A 17,705-nucleotide genomic window follows, 5' to 3' on the forward strand; every position below is an offset into this window, starting at 1 on the left:
CGCGTTCATGAATGATGCCAGCTTGACAGCCCCAGGGACAGAAAGCATCTGTTTAGCTATAGAGGAAATACAGTTACATTAGCTTCCTCCAACTTCCCCAAATAGTGCTTCCATCCTAACCTTGAGGGGCTAACTATAGAGTGGTAAGGTAAAAACAGCTCTGTGCCATGATTGCTAAAAGGATGCATATTACCAATTAGGAGTGCCGATTGTAATGGGATTTATGATGGATTAGAAGCTGGGCTGTGATCACCAGTTCAGTTGTTACAAGTGTTTCTATATTTATTGTCCTTTTATCATATGTGTACTTGGACCAACATTTTCAAACTCGGGTGCTTAAAGCTTAGGCACCTAAATCCCTCCCTAGGCAACTAAATAAATAGCGTGGTAAACCAGGCCACTTATTGAGCTGCCCAAATTTAGGCGTAATGTATGAAAATTTGAGCTATAGTGTTTTGGTTTGCCTCTATCAATAGCCCTAATTATACTAAAATATTTGACTGGAAATTGCTTGTTGGACTACATTACCCAGAATCCTTAAGAGGAAGTTGGGTAGATCTATTTTTGAAGAATGAAATATAAAGTTTGAGGGACTGTTAGCTGCAAACCTCAATCCCTATCTTCTTTACTACATTCAGTAAATCTTACATATATACGATGTCAGGCTACGTCAGAGCGCTTCAGAGGCACTGCTGAGTGTTGAAGCTATGCTGTTGTAGAGTAGATGCTTCCTATATTGAGGGAAGGGGTTTTTCTGTTGATGTAATTAATCCATCTCGCCAAGAGTTAGTAACTAAGTCAACGGAAAAGAATTCTTCCATCAATCTAGCCGTGTCTATACTGGATCTTAGATCTACCTAACCATGGTAGTCAGAGCAAAAAATTTTCACACCCCTGAGCGAAGAAACTACACTGATCTGTTTTTTAAGTCTAGACCAGGCCTAAGGAACCACGGTTATATGGGAGGTCTTGGAGTTGTTTAAAACAAACGGCATTTATGTCATTGAAGTCAGCCATTAAAACTTCTCAACCTCTGGTTTATCTCTATGAACAAAAACAGTTGTCAGACCACAGGATCTGTGTAGAGCAGTGTTTCCCAAACTTGGGATGCCACTTGTTTATGGAAAGCCCCTGCTGTGTCCTCAAGTCTGGCCAATCATGGCTCCCACTGGCCGCGGTTCGCCGCTTCCAGCAGCTCCCATTGGCCTGGAGCAGCGAACCGCGGCCAGCGGGAGCCGCAATCGGCCGGACCTGCGGTCACGGAAGGTACACAAATCAGCCTGGCCCGCCAGGGGCTTTCCCTAAACAAGCGGCGTCCCAAGTTTGGGAAACACTGGTGTAGAGAAAACACATGGGAAAGCTAAAATAATGTACATAATCACCCAATTTAGAGAACATATTTGAAAAACTGCCCATGTCACTTGCCCAAGGTAGCACCAGAGCTGGCACAGAACCCTGAATTCCACTTTCCGGTCATGTCGCCTAAATGCAAGACCATCCTTCCTCTCAATCCCTTTCCATACACCGCATGTAGAGGCAGCATATATAATTTAATAGCTAAAGCTCAAAAGTCTGGATGTTTAGCCAAGCCTTGTGTGACTTACTTGGGTGTACAAAATTGGGTAGGAAATGTCTGGTTCATTGCTTCTACAGCAATTCAGCCTGGCAACAGGATGTTCAAAAGCATGTAAAACAAGACAAATATATACTGGGAGATATAATGGGAATGAACCTTTTGAACCTCAAATGTTTTATCCAAACCATCTCAAAGATATTCCTGTTCAAACTTGGACACCATCTCTGGAATTGGTTTGCTGTCCTCTCGCTGATATAAGAATTAGGGAAATGCCCAGCTACATCACTGACAAATTCTACTATGCTTTGCTCCTTACTAAGTGTGTGTATGCACATACACACGCTTCAGAACAGAGTCAAACCATTCTTTTACTGGATTGGGAGCTGTAGTGTTATTCAGCCTATGGCTCTTGAGCACCACCTAGTGGATTTCGCAGAGCAATGTAAACATTTCCTTTGAGTACACGATTCCAGAATTTAACCCATTGGTTTAAATTTTAAAATATTTTAGGGCCTGTTCTCACTTACACAAGTTTTACACAGGTGTAAACCCATTGGCTTCAATGGAGTTATTTTTTGATTTACACTTGTGTAAGAGCAGAATCAGGCCTTTGGTATTGCTTAAGGAAGGATTTTTTTAAAAGTAGGTAATAGAATATTTATCCAATAGCAAATGTTTTCAAAACACCCAATTTTCTCCCATTAGCTACACCATAGTCGTGAGAATGGTTTCTAATTAAGGTCCTGTTTCTTCTTCTGAAGAAATCTCAATACATGTGAACAGAAATATAGCTGGCCTGAAATCCAGATGTCTAACGGCTAAGGAAAGAATGCTCAAATGATATAAAAAGAAGAACAGGAGTACTTGTGGCACCTTAGAGACTAACAAATTTATTAGAGCATAAGCTTTCGTGGACTACAGCCCACTTCTTCGGATGCATATAGCTGTAGTCCACGAAAGCTTATGCTCTAATAAATTTGTTAGTCTCTAAGGTGCCACAAGTACTCCTGTTCTTCTTTTTGCGGATACAGACTAACACGGCTGCTACTCTGAAACCTGTCAAATGCTATAGTCAAACATCCCACCTATTAAAAATATGACAAGTTTCAGGAGTGATATGGCAGTATTTTCAAACAGCTCATGTAAAATACACAAAAAAAGCTCTCTTGTGTTGAGCGAATGATTCAGTATCCAGTACGAGCATTCCTCCTTAGTTAGAAAAGAGCTTTCAGACTCATCATCCTGGAAAGATGCTGAATGTGATTTAGGCTTGAGTGATTTAGGTCAGCCTATGTGGTAACTGACCGACATTTACCACCCCTCTGGCTATGACATCTGTGGCCAGCATAATCAAAGGGCCACCACAATCACCCCTGTTCCAGTGTATATGAGGTTTTGAACCACCATTTGGATGGAAGAAATTAATATCAGAGAGATGCTAGAGTTGTATTGTGGATGTTCCATCCTATGCTTTGCTTATCCTATGCTTAGAGCAGAGGATTAGCCATTATCCCACAGATTTGATATCTTGGCTCTGCCATTGTCAGATGTGACACTGGGAAGTCCCTTAAACTTCTGGTGCTCCAATTTCTGCTGTCTGTAAAATAAGAATAACATTTTCCTATCTCGTGGAAGGATTTGAAGGCCAATTAATATTTGTAGAACCCTTTGAGATCTTTGACTGAAAAGGCCCATGAACTTGCCAAATGACAACACTATAGAGCAAAACTTCTGAACATCTCTAATTCTAACTATCAGAAACAGATCCACAGAAGGAATGTCTCTTCTTTTAAACAGCAGTAAGATGGACAGCTCATTGTTTACATTCCAGATGGAAGGGATGATCCAGGTCAGCTCACTGGGAAAGACGTGGGTCTTAAGGAAAGGCTTTTATACTGGGGATCATTCAACAGGGAAAAATTACGAGGATCACCTTTCTGATTCAGGTATTGCTGTTAATTTAATGAACACATTAGAGAACAGCTGTTCAAACCAAGTGGCATGATTTCGAATTGAAAGAGGACAGAGCAACATCTGATGGGGCAGCTCGAAAGCTCCTTTGAATAAAACTTGTGATTTCCTTCATAATGAAAGGGGCCTTTTAACCCTGTAGAAAAGCTGAAAAGGTCCCCTTATGCTGCATCATGAAATCCTTAGTCATAATAATACTTTGACTGCTGTGAAATGATCCCACATATTATTTATTTATGTTGCCACCTGTTTATTTTCCTACTCTCCAAGGCTCTCTGCCTATTCTTGAAAGCAAGGTGAACTCTGGAAAAATAATGAAGTCCCTGAATCTCAGTTACTGAAAGTAAGATCATTATCTCCGAAACATCCTGAAAAACTTTTCAGAGGACAAATGTTCACTTTGTGCATTATCAGTGTCAGAAACTTCTGCAATCAAAACCCAAGAATCAGAAAAATCAGGCTTCCCGCAGCGCCCCCATTGGCCAAATCTGTGGACATGGCGGGTAAACAAACCGGCCTGGCCCGCCAGGGGCTTTCCCTGAACAAGCGGCGGACCGACTTTGAGAACCACTGGTTTAGCTTGTTTACTGCTCAGCTCCACAGAGGAGCTAAGCAGTGTGGGGAGGCCCAAGCTCAGGCAAGGCACAATCAATGGCTTTCTGGGGTGGGAGGGGGAGTGATTTCCTCTGCATCAGGTTTGGAGCTGGCTGCGAGAGGGAGTTGACCAGGATCTAAGGCACCCAATCTCATGTGGAAGGTTTTTGATGCAGAAGGAATCTGAATAATTCTAGTCATTTTCCTCTCTGTGAGCCCTTTAAAATAGGGAGACTGGGAAAAAGACAGGGGGTAAAAAATAAGGGAGGGTAAGGGGATGTGACATCATTTAAAAGCAAAAGTAGTACAAAAGAAAAAAATGGGAGGAGTACAAAACAAGAAGAAAGAAGTGTGTGTGTGTGTGTGTGTGTGTGTGTGTGTGTGTGTGTGTGTGTGGGACATGCCCCAGGGGAGTGCTACTGCTTTCTACGCTTGAAGCACCGGTGGGGCAAAAGTGAAATGAGTGATTTCATATTCTGTGTGCATGATATCTCACCAGATAAGGCTGCAAATTGTGTTATGTGATGAGTTCTTGCTCAGACAGCATGTAGTAAAAAGGAGAGTAAAGTCAACTAAGTACATACTCTAGCAGGGGTCCATGGTGCTTCTAAAAACTTGAAAACAACCTGACACTGGAGCAGAAGGAAGTCTCCTCTCTATTGTTTTTACATGTCATTTCCCTTCCTTGGTGGACAACCTGCTGATCCGACTGACCTACACTTAGATATTCTGGCTGCACTGAGTGACTGGGGCATTCACCCCAAGGCTTAAATAAAAACTGGCATCAGCTTCCCTGAAAACACCCTCCTCATTAGTCCAGCTGTGCTCCAGACTGCACCTCAGCAGAAGGGGAAGTACAGCATAGGGTCAAGTTGGTGGGCAGAACCAAAACAGGAAGGTAGTAAAGTGATGGTGGGGTGGGTAGGCAAACCATCCATTACTCTTGCTTTGGGGTACATTTACAAGAAAACACAGGCAGAAGGCCAGCTCTCATGTTCAGCTGACTGTCAGATGCATTGATAAGCCTGTGCATTTGTAAATGTAGGTCAGCCGTTTGTCAGGCTGGCAGTGAGTGAGTCAGTTTCGATTGTCCAGGCTGCCAGACTGGATAGGGATTGTCTAGTCTGCCTTAAGTTTCTATCATGCCTTTCATCCTGAAGCAGCCCAGAGCACTTCACAAATTGATATACAAACTCCTGCATCCGCAAAAGGGGTCACTTCATTCCCCTGACTGCCTATCTCTAACCAGGAGCAAGCAGTATGTATGTTGGATGCCAAGGCTTGCTATCCAAAAGTAAACTTATGATGTCTGGAATGGATGATCCAGTACATAGTGTGAGCCTAACTATACCCCTGACCTATGCACAGATCTCCCATCCTTCTGGGGGAGAACAGCTACCTCACAGGCAGCATATCCCCCCTTCCTCCTGGATTCTACTAACGCCTCCCTTTGGGTCTGGGGTCATTCCTGAGAGGACTGTGAAGACAAGGTGCAGGGTCAGACTGACTGCATATCATCCGCTCCACTAGCCCTGCAGAGGTTGTCCCCCAAAAGATAACATAGCTCCAGATGGTATTTCTCTCCATGAGCCCCAACTTGCTGGTGGGAAGATCCCAAAAGGAGTTGCAGCTGGAGAAGCCTGGCTGCATGGTTCTTTGGGAGCTCAGCTGTCAGGGAACCCGATGAGTGGTAGGTTTGTCTGGGGCTGCAGAATTAGCATAGAGGTACAGGAAGTTCTCTGGCTGATCTCCAAGGAGCCATTCTACAGGTTCTGCTTTTTGGGGGCCAGTGTATGGACAAATCCTAATGCCCAGAGGGAAGAAACTGTGTAAAAAGGAGGAACCTCATGGAGGTTTCCTTTTCCTTATTCAAGTCCCCTTGTGAGGTTTCTCTGTGGAAGAGGCAAACTGGAGCTGTTTTTTTACTATTTTCCAATCAGTGCGGTCATTCACACATTTTGCCAGCAGAGGGCACAACAAAAGAAGTCACTGGTTAAATACAGAGACGATGTACCATGTCCAGAACCGAGTCATATTTCATTCTGTCCACACCGCATTTGGCTCTCATTTCCCAAGTGGTAGTTGTTTTTCGCCTTTTAATATCCACTGTAATGCAGTTATTTCACTATCCTTTATATGCTTAAGGGTTTTTCTGTGAGATGCAAATAATGTCGTCCTGCTGTTTTCCACATGTTTATGACAACCATAACAGTATTTTTGCACGCTTCAACTCTGCCCCAAGGAACAGTGACAGCTGTAAATTGAAATGGTCTCAAATTCTAGTCTAACCACTGAACTTGCATCAACAGACATACTCGACTGTATTGAAACAATCCTGGAAATGCTTTCAGGTTTGTGTGGGTGTTAATGGTCTGGAAAGCATTTTTTATATCAGTACCTTAATTTAGCACATCCTCTTATCCATAAATCCAGAACATTCATAAAAATTAGCTATTTGTCTGCCTTCCATAGTAAAAGCTTAGCACAATAAATCTATAATTAGAGATGGACCCAAACCAAATTCCTAGACCCTACCATCACTAAGCGTACATGCTCCAGCTTCTCTAATCTCATATTTGATCAATCTGTTTTGTGTTTGCCATATTTGTACTTGTACATTACAGTTAATCAGGAATAGTTCCCTTGTAATCAATGGAGTTTTTCCTTTCTGTTGCATTGATATAATTAACTTGACTGTAACAGAGTTAATCAATATTGCACCAAGAGGAGAATCAGGCCCACACTATGGGGGCAGCAAACTATATGTTTACCAGCAAATGCACCAGCCGTTCACATGCTGGTGATCAGTACTAGGTTGCCTCCCTTGGACAGAAGATAGGACTGTTTGTTTGTTTGTTTTTTTAATCTAAAATTCTTCCTGTTTATCTGGCACAGCTCAGAGCAGACAACATTGTACTATGCTGGTCCATAACCAATGAAAGTCCGTGCATTCAGATGTCAGTCTAAGTTGAACCAGGAAGGCAGTCCACAATACACAGTACCTTACATATGTAGTATCCACATACATGGTTTACATCACAAAGTGAAGATCTCCTTCGTGTTCACTTCTTTACAGACATTTATAGGGGTAGTATATGAGGCTTCAGAAGATTATTAGCCACCATTAAACTCTAACATCTTCATTGGGTTTAAGAGATAATTACTTTTTTTTTAGTCCAGCTCTAGGGAATTCCTCCCACTTCTTTCTCCTCCAATTAATCTCTGCAGCATCAAGTTACTTAATAAACCCCCACAATTTCTGTGCCTGCCACAAAGCTGTGTGCATGGGCTGTGAACGAGTGGAGACAGCACACAGCTTTATTTATGGGCAGCATCCACAGGAAGAGCAGGCTCTGTTGTCTTCCTTAGATCTCTTGTTGGTGCAAGTGCTGGAAAAAATACATTCTTTTAATGAGGAATGAGATGTTGATTAACTTCTCTGAGGCAGCTCTAAACTAAAATGCAGAAATGATCCTTTGGGAATATGGGAGCTACATGATGCTGCAGTAGATGCTACTTGAATAATGTACTCGCTTAACTTAGAAAGTAGAGAGCTCTAAAGGTTTTCCTGTCACCCTTAACGTGGCCCCATCATTCCCTGCGAGAAAGAGTTTCCAATACTCAAAAGAATCACATAGCGCTGATTGTACAGCATGAGTAGATTCAAGCCAAACAACATTTGGTTTTGGTTTGCTGAAGTACATAGCAACAAAAGTTTGGTTTCCAAGTCATACAGCCTATCCGTAACCCTGGAATACCTAAGAATAAAGTTAGATTATAAACTCAACATTGTTTCAGCTCAGTATGCCCCATTTGTACAATTCCATGGAGCTTGAGTCTGAAAGGAATATAAAATAACCCCAGAACCTAGGTTCAAAAGTAAACACCCACCTGACATTTGCCAAACTGTCTAAATATCTATGAAGAAGTCTAGGTAGAAAAAAAAAAAAATCAAATCCTCAGAGTCTTGCAGTGCATAGTAAGTGTAAACTGCTATTGCATGCTGAACTCCTCTGGCGTGGGCTGAATACTTAATGAGAAATGGAAGCAAAGAGTCTACTGAGAATATGTCAATATCGTCAGCAAATTCTGTCTCATGTTACTATGGGGCCAGAACAGCTTAACTACTGTTGAACAGGACAAAGTCAGCTTCATTTTCAGGGAGAAAAAAAGTTGACAAATAAAAAGGAAAAAATCTGCAGGGAGCTCTCACTGCTCTTTCTGCTAGATAGAGCATTTCAAACTAAAAATTAATTGAAAACAGCCTGGTTAAGCTGCACATCAATGGAAATAATATACCTGTTAGCCCTAAAAAGAGAGTTAGAAGCAGCAGTTTGGAAGTCTATATTTTCAGTAGTACAAACCCACCCTGGTTTGATTGGACAGTTATGTTCATATCCAGACACACCCCATTCACACAAACCCTTGGAACCATGAAAATGAGAAATCAAGAGAAAAGTCTCCAGCATTTCTTGCTACTTTCACTTTGCTTGCAAAGATGTGGACGGCACACCCCGACATTCCATAAAGCATTCATCACTTCCACCTCCAATAGATACTGAAAAACAATATGTATGCCAGCTTCATCTCATGCACTCTCTACCATAACACTCAATAGTGATCTCATAGATTTTATCTTGACTAGGATTTAAAGGTGTGGCAGCTAATGGTTAGATTACAGTAGCTAACACAAACTATCAATAGCGCTAGCTGACAATGTGCTGTAAAATTTCTTTTCAATGGTAAATTGGATTTTTGAATACATATAAATATTTATGGAAAATGTCTGCTTTCTGAGAAATGTTGATTTTTATTTGAAAGCCAAGATCACCAATTTTTAGTATTATTATTTTTTGTTGAAAGCTGATTTTTTTTCCAGAAGTTTTTAGTTAAAGTTTCCTGTTTGGGGCCAAAAATATTTGATTTTCCTTTTTTGATGAAAAGTTAAATTTTCAGTAGGAAAAAAACAATCCATTTTCCAACCAGCTCTAACTAACACCTTCTAAGAATCTAGTCAAGACATGTAAAGTATTACTAGGGCTCCCCCCAGGAGATAACTATCAGTTTAACACAAGCTAAAGTACAATCAGCCTTGTCTTGACTACAGTTTTAGAAGACTCAGCTTTCTACCATGATCTAATACCAAACCTTTCAGCTGCTGAGTTGCCGTTAAGGTTTCAGCTGTGCCACATTAGATATATGGGGTTTATTGCCATCTCTCCCTGAAGCAACCTTGGGCAAGCTTTCAAAATATTTATTTGTAAAATATAGGGTTAGATACTAGACTGACTTTTAGGGCTTGGTCCCTCACATCTTACTTGAAATGTCAGGGATACTGAATCTCTAACAAAGACTTCCCTTCTTTTAGTCATTAAAGTTAAATAGGAACAAACAAACCAAAACATGTGAATGGTCTGACTTGAAATTCTTTCCCCATTCAATTGCTCAGCTTTCATTCACTCAACTGTTGTGATGTCATCATTTCACTAGGGGCTTGTCAACACACAAACTAGAACCAAAGTAACTAAATCACTTGTCATTTACACTTTTCATTATTTTGGTGCAAATCTGTGGATTTCTGATTAAAAGTGTCCTATTATGATTTAACGTAAATTGACTTTTATTCACGTTAAATCAGAATATGATAATCTTAATTTGAAATAAATGTCCACACACAGATTTAATCAAGAATAACTAATGGTGTGAAACTGTGAATTACAACTGATTTAGTTATTTCACTTCCAGTTTGGGTATAGACAATCCCTAGTTTTCCACTCAGAGAAACTTCTATGTTAGATAAGAACAATTTCTAATGCGGGTGGGGGAAGCAGAGACACTCCTCCCCCACCTCCACATACCCCCTTCTAAACTTTATATACCATTTAGAAGCAAAATAAAGGCCTGGCTGGATTTTTTAACCTTTGCAAGACAGTCTCATAGGCTAGGTCCACACTACCCGCCCGATTAGGCGGGTAGAGATCGATCTTCTGGGATCGATTTATCACATCTCATCTGGATGCGATAAATCGATCCCAGAAGCGCTCCCCCGTTGACTGCGGAACTCCTGCTCACCGAGAGGAGGAAGCACTGTCGATGGGGGAGCTTGCCTGTGCCGTGTGGACTCACAGTAAGTAAACTTAGTTCGATCTAGGAAACATCGACTTCAGCTATGCTATTCTCGTAGATGAAGTTGCGTTTCCTAGATCAATCCCCCACCCCAGTGTGGACCAGCCCATAGTGGGAGCACTACTAGTTTAGCCCCAACCCCATGTCAGCTCTGCTCTCTGTTATTTCCATCCCAGGTGTTAGAGACAGAATGGAGGGTGCACCTATAAGGAGTGAGCAATCCCTTGCTAACAGCTGAGAGGCAGGAAAGAGACCAAGTGGAAGAGGTAAAAGATTCATAGATTCCAGGGAAAGAGAGAAGGGACTGTTGTGATCATTTAGTCTGACCTGTATAGCATCAGCCATAAGATTCCCCCACCCCAAAGAATTCCTTTTTGAAATGGAAAGACAAAGAAGGTGCAAGGAGTTAGTGAAAGGGTAGGTACAGGGTGGGAGAGGAGGGATTACAGACACTGATGAGGAAAGAGATGGGAGGGGAAAGAGAAAAGGGATAATGAGTAGGAAAGGAAAGGGATGTTGACAGAGGAGGAGGAGGAGAACGGAAAGGACAAAGATAGGAGACTGAGGAAATGACCTCTCATATTTCAAGGGCAGTGTCCCCCAATATTTGAGACCTGGCATTCCACATTGCAACACTGGGAAATAAAGGAGAGGCACACGTCAAAATAACATCCCCTTAGAATGAATGGGAAAAGTTCAAGACCCTGCCTGTGCTGTAGTTTTAGTATATACTATAGAGCAGTGGTTCTCAAAGTCGGTCCACCGCTTGTTCAGGGAAAGCCCCTGGCCGGCCGGGCCGGTTTGTTTACCTGCTGCGTCCACAGGTTCAGCTGATCGCGGCTCCCACTGGCTGTGGTTCGCCGCTCCAGGCCAATGGGGGCTGCGGGAAGCAGCACGGGCCGAGGGATGTGCTGGCCGCCCTTCCTGCACTTTGAGAACCACTGCTATAAAGTATAGTGTATCCTTCCCTTGATGCACATGGAAAATTCCCGTTCACTTTATTGGAAGTTGCACATGCTCATCAGGATGAAAATGACTCCCATGATTCAAAGCATTTTTGGAGGGATGGGAGGAGAGGGAAGTAGGATTCAGGTTGGAAAACAGATGCAAACTATTTCTAAATGATGATCCATGGGTTTAATCTTTGGAATAAGCAAATTTGATACAGTATAACAACAAACCACTTGAAGAGAAGATAATCTTAAGGATTCTAAAACAGGCCTGGAAAAAGTTCTTAACAGTTTACTATAGGAGAGGAATTTTATGGCAAGATTGTCAGATTCAAGTAGCTGAGTAGTATTTATATAGTAAAAAAGGAGTTGAAAGCATGGAAAAAGGGTTAAGACAAGTTAATGTCTAACTAGTAAATTTAGGTTACAGATATTTTTGTCACCAATTTGAAATCAGTTATAAATCTTCTGAGTAATCTTCACACATTGCAAAAAATGGCTGAGGGAATTAAGGTTAAAGGTGAGAGCAACAAGAAGGCAAACCTATATTTCTGTATTACAAAATGCTATGCTCTTAGCTCAAAACATAACAGAATTAAAGTACCACTATGGGCCAGGAAATGATGTTGACCTTGGAATAAATCCTTATAACATTGACCACATGTGCTGTTTATATTCCACGATTTGTCTTCAACAACACAAGTATCAGAGGGGTAGCCGTGTTAGTCTGAATCTGTAAAAAGCAACAGAGGGTCCTGTGGTCTGTTAGTCTCAAAGGTGCCACAGGACCCTCTGTTGCCTTCAACAACACAGTCATTCGTATCCTGAGACAAATCCTGATGTTCATACTCAATTTTACTCTTTACTTAGGCAGAACTCACTGCAGTCACGAAGGCAGGCCGCAGTTGAATCAGGACTTCCAGCAAATACTTTTGCTGTTTGAGTGGCATATTTCACACAGCCCTAGATATCAGGAAAACGATATCTCCTTGCCAAGGCTAATAGACAAGCTAGAAAAATATGAGTAAGTGAATGCAAAATGTACTGCATTCTGAATATATGAAATGTGTTATTGGCATTGCAATCCAAGATAACCCAAGTGAAACCAAATCAAAAATCTCTGATAAGGCCAAGTTTAAGAAAATAATCAGAGTTCTCATGTGCTGACAGCTTGGCCTCGGCCTGAACTGAGGATGAGGATCTGGAGAATGATGGTGTTAAAATAAATAACCCAAGTCTTCCTGCTCCCCTTGCCACTCACTGTCTGGGCTATCGCTCGAATAGGCACATAGCAAGGGATTAGAACTTTTACAATTAGTTGAGCACTCATCCAGTTTCAAGAAAATTGAAAATACCTACCACAGGCACTGATTCTGAAAGATGCTTCCCAACAGATTAGCAGAGCTATCTTAAAACTAAAGATCAGCAGTTAGCAATAGGGACCTTTATTTAAAGGCAACTAACTCCACCAAAAATTCAATGAAAGCAAAATACTGCAGGCATTGGATTGTTTACAGTGAGCTGCTTTATAAGTCAGTAGGACAGAGAGAATGGGGCAAATTCATGAGTTTAAGGCCAGAAGATATCTCCATATCGTTTAGTCTGACCTCCTGTGTATCTTAGGGCACTGAATACCACCCAGCCACCCTATAGTAAGCCCAACCACCCGAATTAGAGGGGGAGGCTGCAGCAAAGATATACTGACATAGATACTTGCCTGTGTGCTCATGCATGTGTGTGCGTGCACACACACACACTTCGAATACATGGCTACGTCCAGACTACCCGCCGTATCAGCAGGTAGCGATTGATTTATCGGGGATCGATATATCGCGTCTCGTCAAGACGCGATATATCGATCCCCGAACGTGCTCCCCATCGACTCCGGAACTCCACCGGAGCGAGCAGCAGTAGCGGAGTCGAAGGGGGAGCCACGGCCATCGATCCCGCGCCATGAGGACGGGAGGTAAGTCGGAATAAGATACAGCGACTTCAGCAACGGTATTCCCGTAGCTGAAGTTGCGTATCTTACATCGACACCCCCCCAGTGTAGACCAAGCCTAATATTCTGCAATAAGGAACTACTTCATTTTCAGTCTTTTTGCCATCTACTTCCTGGCTTTTATTACAACAACTAATTCTCCCCTACCCCCATCTCTTCTCTTTGGAGTGAAGCTCCCCCTTTTGGGGTTTATTGTCTCTCTTCTTTCTACCAAGTTTTTAATTCTCTTTCCTTTCCTCTTTCTTTTTCATTTCTTGCTCTGAGTGGGTGCACAGTGCAGACATACCAACTGTCAATATGGATTATACACCCCAGATGCTGCTCCCATTTTTGAGCCAGCCTGGGCAGAGTTACAGTTTCAGGTAGAAACCATGAGATGCTCAGTGATTTCAAAGAGTTTCATTTCTATCCAGGTAGGTAATGAGAGGGCTGGCTGCCATCACTATATTGTTGGGGCATCTCTCAGAGTGTAGTGGAGTCAAATCCCAAATGCAAAGCAAGACTCAAGAAGTGGATTCTCACACTTGACAATGCTGGGGAAAGGGTTTGCATGCACTTAGACAACTGCATTTCAGCAGAGCTCTAGCCTACGGGCATTTTTAGCATTAAAAATGACAACAATAAATCTCCCTGTGTATTAAAAAATAACCTCTCAGTCTAGAGACTCATATTTCAGTCATTTATTTCAAAGTTTAGAGGGGTTATATTGCTTTGTCATAAACCTATACAACATCATTCTGACTGTGGAAAAGGATGCAAGGGTCACCGGCTTGGTTGGCAAAGCATCCTGCAATACCAAGGCACAAAATACTCTCCTTAGGACATGCTGCCTGGGAAATCACAGGAGAAAACATTAAAAGTTCCAGTTATTTTAGTAGTTGTCTTAAAAATTGAAAAATAGAAGATATCCCCATCTGATAGAATCTTTGAGAAGACAACTCCAATCATGCGCTCCCCAAGTTTAACTGTGATTATGTTGTTTCATGAAACTTGGGAAGAATCCATATCTTTACAGCTCTGTATCAAGGGCCCATGTCCTTCTCATTAAAAGGGAGGACTCGCTTCCAGAGAACCATGGATCCTAGAACTTCCTATGCACCTCATTGCCTGCTGGAGCAAGACCAACAGAAGAGTGGAATAAAGGGGTGGGGTGCCATTTCTCATGGAAAACCAACATGGGCTCTTTCCCATGAATTTTGCCCATATGCACTCCCTTATGCCTGCTGGGTGACTAATAGTATAGCTATCTCTATTTCTATGCTTCCATTATTTAGCTTAAGAACAAACCCCACTTCTCATTGCCATGCCCCTTCCCTGGTGTTAAAGACACAGGCATGGATTTATAAATCATGCTGCCAAAAGGACAACATGCCAGAGTAGTTGTTCCCTCAGCTGCTCCACCCAGCCAGCTGCACACTGCTCAGGTGGCACGCTGCAGTCCCTATGGGGATATAGATGTAGTGGTGGAGAAGCAGGATTCTTTCCACTTTGTATGGAAGCCATGAGATAGATGCTCAACGGTTTTCGAAGAGTTTTGCTTCTATCCATCTGGGAAATAAAATGGCCTCCATCACTGAATTATCCAGGCATCTCTAGGATAAACCCCCAGGCTGCAGGTTCCCAGCAGTTTTGCTCATCAGATCACCATGTGAAGGGGGAATCATATGCCCCTAGGTTTTGTACACTGCTATACTACACCACACACAATATTAACAAACATTAAGATAGAACATGGTCTTTGATTAGAGGAACGTAAAGCTGTGACACAAGCATCTAGTAAGTATTGCTATTCCCTTTTTACAAAAGGGGAAAATGAAGCACAAGTTGGTTAAGTGACTTGCCCAGTATCACATGGGAAAATCAATGGCAGAGCTGAGAAGAGAAGCCAGAACACCTAGATGCTCAGTTCTTTGCTTTAATCACTCGAATGTGCTGTCCCTTCTACTATAATCATGTTCACTTGATACTGTACATGTCATGACAACAAACATTGAAGCCGCATGTGCAGATTAGCACAGATGTAAGAACGCGGATGTCTAGAAACAGAAGGATATGGGGAACATGATATGATTTCTTTCTGACACACTATTGTGCTTGGCCAACTTATGAAATTACAAATAAAACTGGCTGAGAATGGCCATGGAGCATCTTGAACACCCTTGAAAGTAGATATATATATATATTTGGTCTTTATAGTGCCTGGAAGGGTATTCTAAAACCTTGAAAAACTAATCAAGTTAATCTTCTACTAGAAGGATCCATTTCATTGAGTTTTCAAAGTTGTATTAAGTTATTAAGATGCATTAAAAGATCATAAAAATGCACATAATTATTCCCACCCCCACAGTTATCTATTGCTTCTCTTAAAATCAGCCAGAGTCCAGTCACTGAGCCAGCTGTAACAGCCTATAATTTACACAGTGCAACAGAACAAACTTGGTAAGCATTACCTCCAAGATAGATTGTTATGTGCTTTTATCACTGTATGACCCAGGCAGACTTATGAAGTCCAGGGGTGGTGAGTGATTGCATTAGAAACCAGGACAAAATATTCTGAAATGTACATATACATATAACTTCCCCTGAATTCGCCAGCACCAACCCCCAGTCAAATTTTGGAGAATTCTATGGCAGGAACAAGCAGGTCTGGCACTGTCGCATGCTCCCCACCCCTCCTCTCTCTTCTCTCAAGCTCTCTTTAATCACATTATTGTCTCTAAATAGACAGGAGTGATAACATCAGGAGGCCAGGCCCAGAGAGGTTGGCAGAACTGCTGGACCCTGGAACAAGACTCCAGGAAGGAGGAAATGAGGAGACTATTGCAGGGAGGGAGGGAGGGAGCTAACCACAACTTGACATAGTCATTTTCTAAATATTTATCAAATAATTTACATAAAAAAATAAAAGCCAGCATTATCTGGCAAAAAATTGTGAACATTAGTTGGTGAATATTAATCAACCAGCTCCAGTAGTAACAAGGTGGAGGAAACCTTGAAAGTTGAAATAATTCAGATAAGCATCTAAATGGAAGTCCAGACCTTTGGCGATTTATCCATTAGTCCTAGTGCCACATAAATGACATTTTCACATATAAGACCCAAAAGTTCTTATCCCTAGCATGCCATTTTAACAAGCTTCCACACAAGGAGGGATAGCTCAGTGGTTTGAGCGTTGGCCTGCTAAACTCAGAGTTGTGAGTTCAATCCTTGAGGGGGCCATTTAAAGATCTAGGGCAAAAATCTGTCTGGGGATTGGTCCTGCTTTGATTAAGTTTTCCAGATGTACAGCTGCTGTTACTTGCATGCACTGATCTAAAAATTATTCAGCCTTTTGTATATATATATATTACATGCACCCACATGGGGAACTACACGTTAACCCGGATATTTTGGGCCAGATTCTTAGCTGGTATAAACTGGCATAGCTCCATTGAAGCCAATTTACACCAGCTAAGCGTTTGGCTAACTGTTTACACTGTAAGAAACTGCCTGGTGTGCTTGTGTATCTCTGCCCTTTACTAGAGGGAATCAGAACTGCTCAACTGTGACAGGAGCTGCACAGCTACCGGCTAACCCAGACTCTTCTTCAGCTCATGTGGCAGGGACCTGTGCTTTTGGAGCATGATGATTACATTTCTCTCTACTGTCAGTGAAATTCTGAGTGACCATAGCATGCAGTATAATAAAAACCAAAAAAATCCTAGGTGATGATGAGTTTGTTATAGAAAATGCAAGTTGTGTGTGCTGTTGCCTTCTTCGGATCTTACTAAGATGACAAGAAAGTTAACTCTGATGTCACGATACCCATTTTTGTCTTGCTTCCACTGAAAGGATAGTTTTAACAAGTATTAACTTTGAATTACAGACTAATCCATCAGTCACTGATGTTTTCATAATACTGAATTGAAATTAAATGTGAAAATTCTGTCTTATGATGATGTTGAAAAGGAACATATATTTTGACTGCACACATATAACTTTACTTAAGATCTGTTATAAAAAAGCAAGAAGATAGGAGTCAAAGTTAATTGCTTTCATAATTTGAAAGCACTCAGCCTAGGTTCAGAAGTCTGATCACTTCTAAATTAAAGCGCATGCATAAAATTGAAGTGCTACCATAAATCCTTGCGCACCAGGCTGAATAACTTAAATGGCTCATTTAAGAGTTACACAGGCCAGGCTCTCAGGTGACCTACAAGATTCAATGAGCCGCTAACCTGAAAGTTGAACCATCAGTAAATTCCCAAACTTGTAACCTGTAAAATAAGCCCTCCTCCTTCAACTCCACACAATCCCAGACAGATGGCTAATGAAGTCTTAGGCCCCAACCCTGAAATGAGCTCTGCATAGGCAGACCCCTGTAAGGAGCTCCGTTAGCTTCAGCAGGGCTCTGTGCAGGTGCAGAGCTCATTGCAGAAACCTTGGTTCAGAACCAGTTATTTGCCTTTTACTGCTGTGGGAATTTTCCTAAACGACCAGGGCTGAA

At 41.8% G+C, this 17,705-nt stretch overlaps 1 protein-coding gene across 1 annotated transcript in view; it reads right to left on the minus strand.

Moving 5' to 3' along the window:
• Window positions 1-17,705, minus strand: part of SLC9A9 (solute carrier family 9 member A9) — a 328,270-nt gene that overhangs the window by 281,036 nt on the left and 29,529 nt on the right. The window lies entirely within an intron of this gene.

The sequence above is a fragment of the Malaclemys terrapin genome, chromosome 9 (genome assembly GCF_027887155.1).
Source record: "Malaclemys terrapin pileata isolate rMalTer1 chromosome 9, rMalTer1.hap1, whole genome shotgun sequence".
In the NCBI taxonomy this organism is placed as follows: domain Eukaryota; kingdom Metazoa; phylum Chordata; order Testudines; family Emydidae; genus Malaclemys; species Malaclemys terrapin.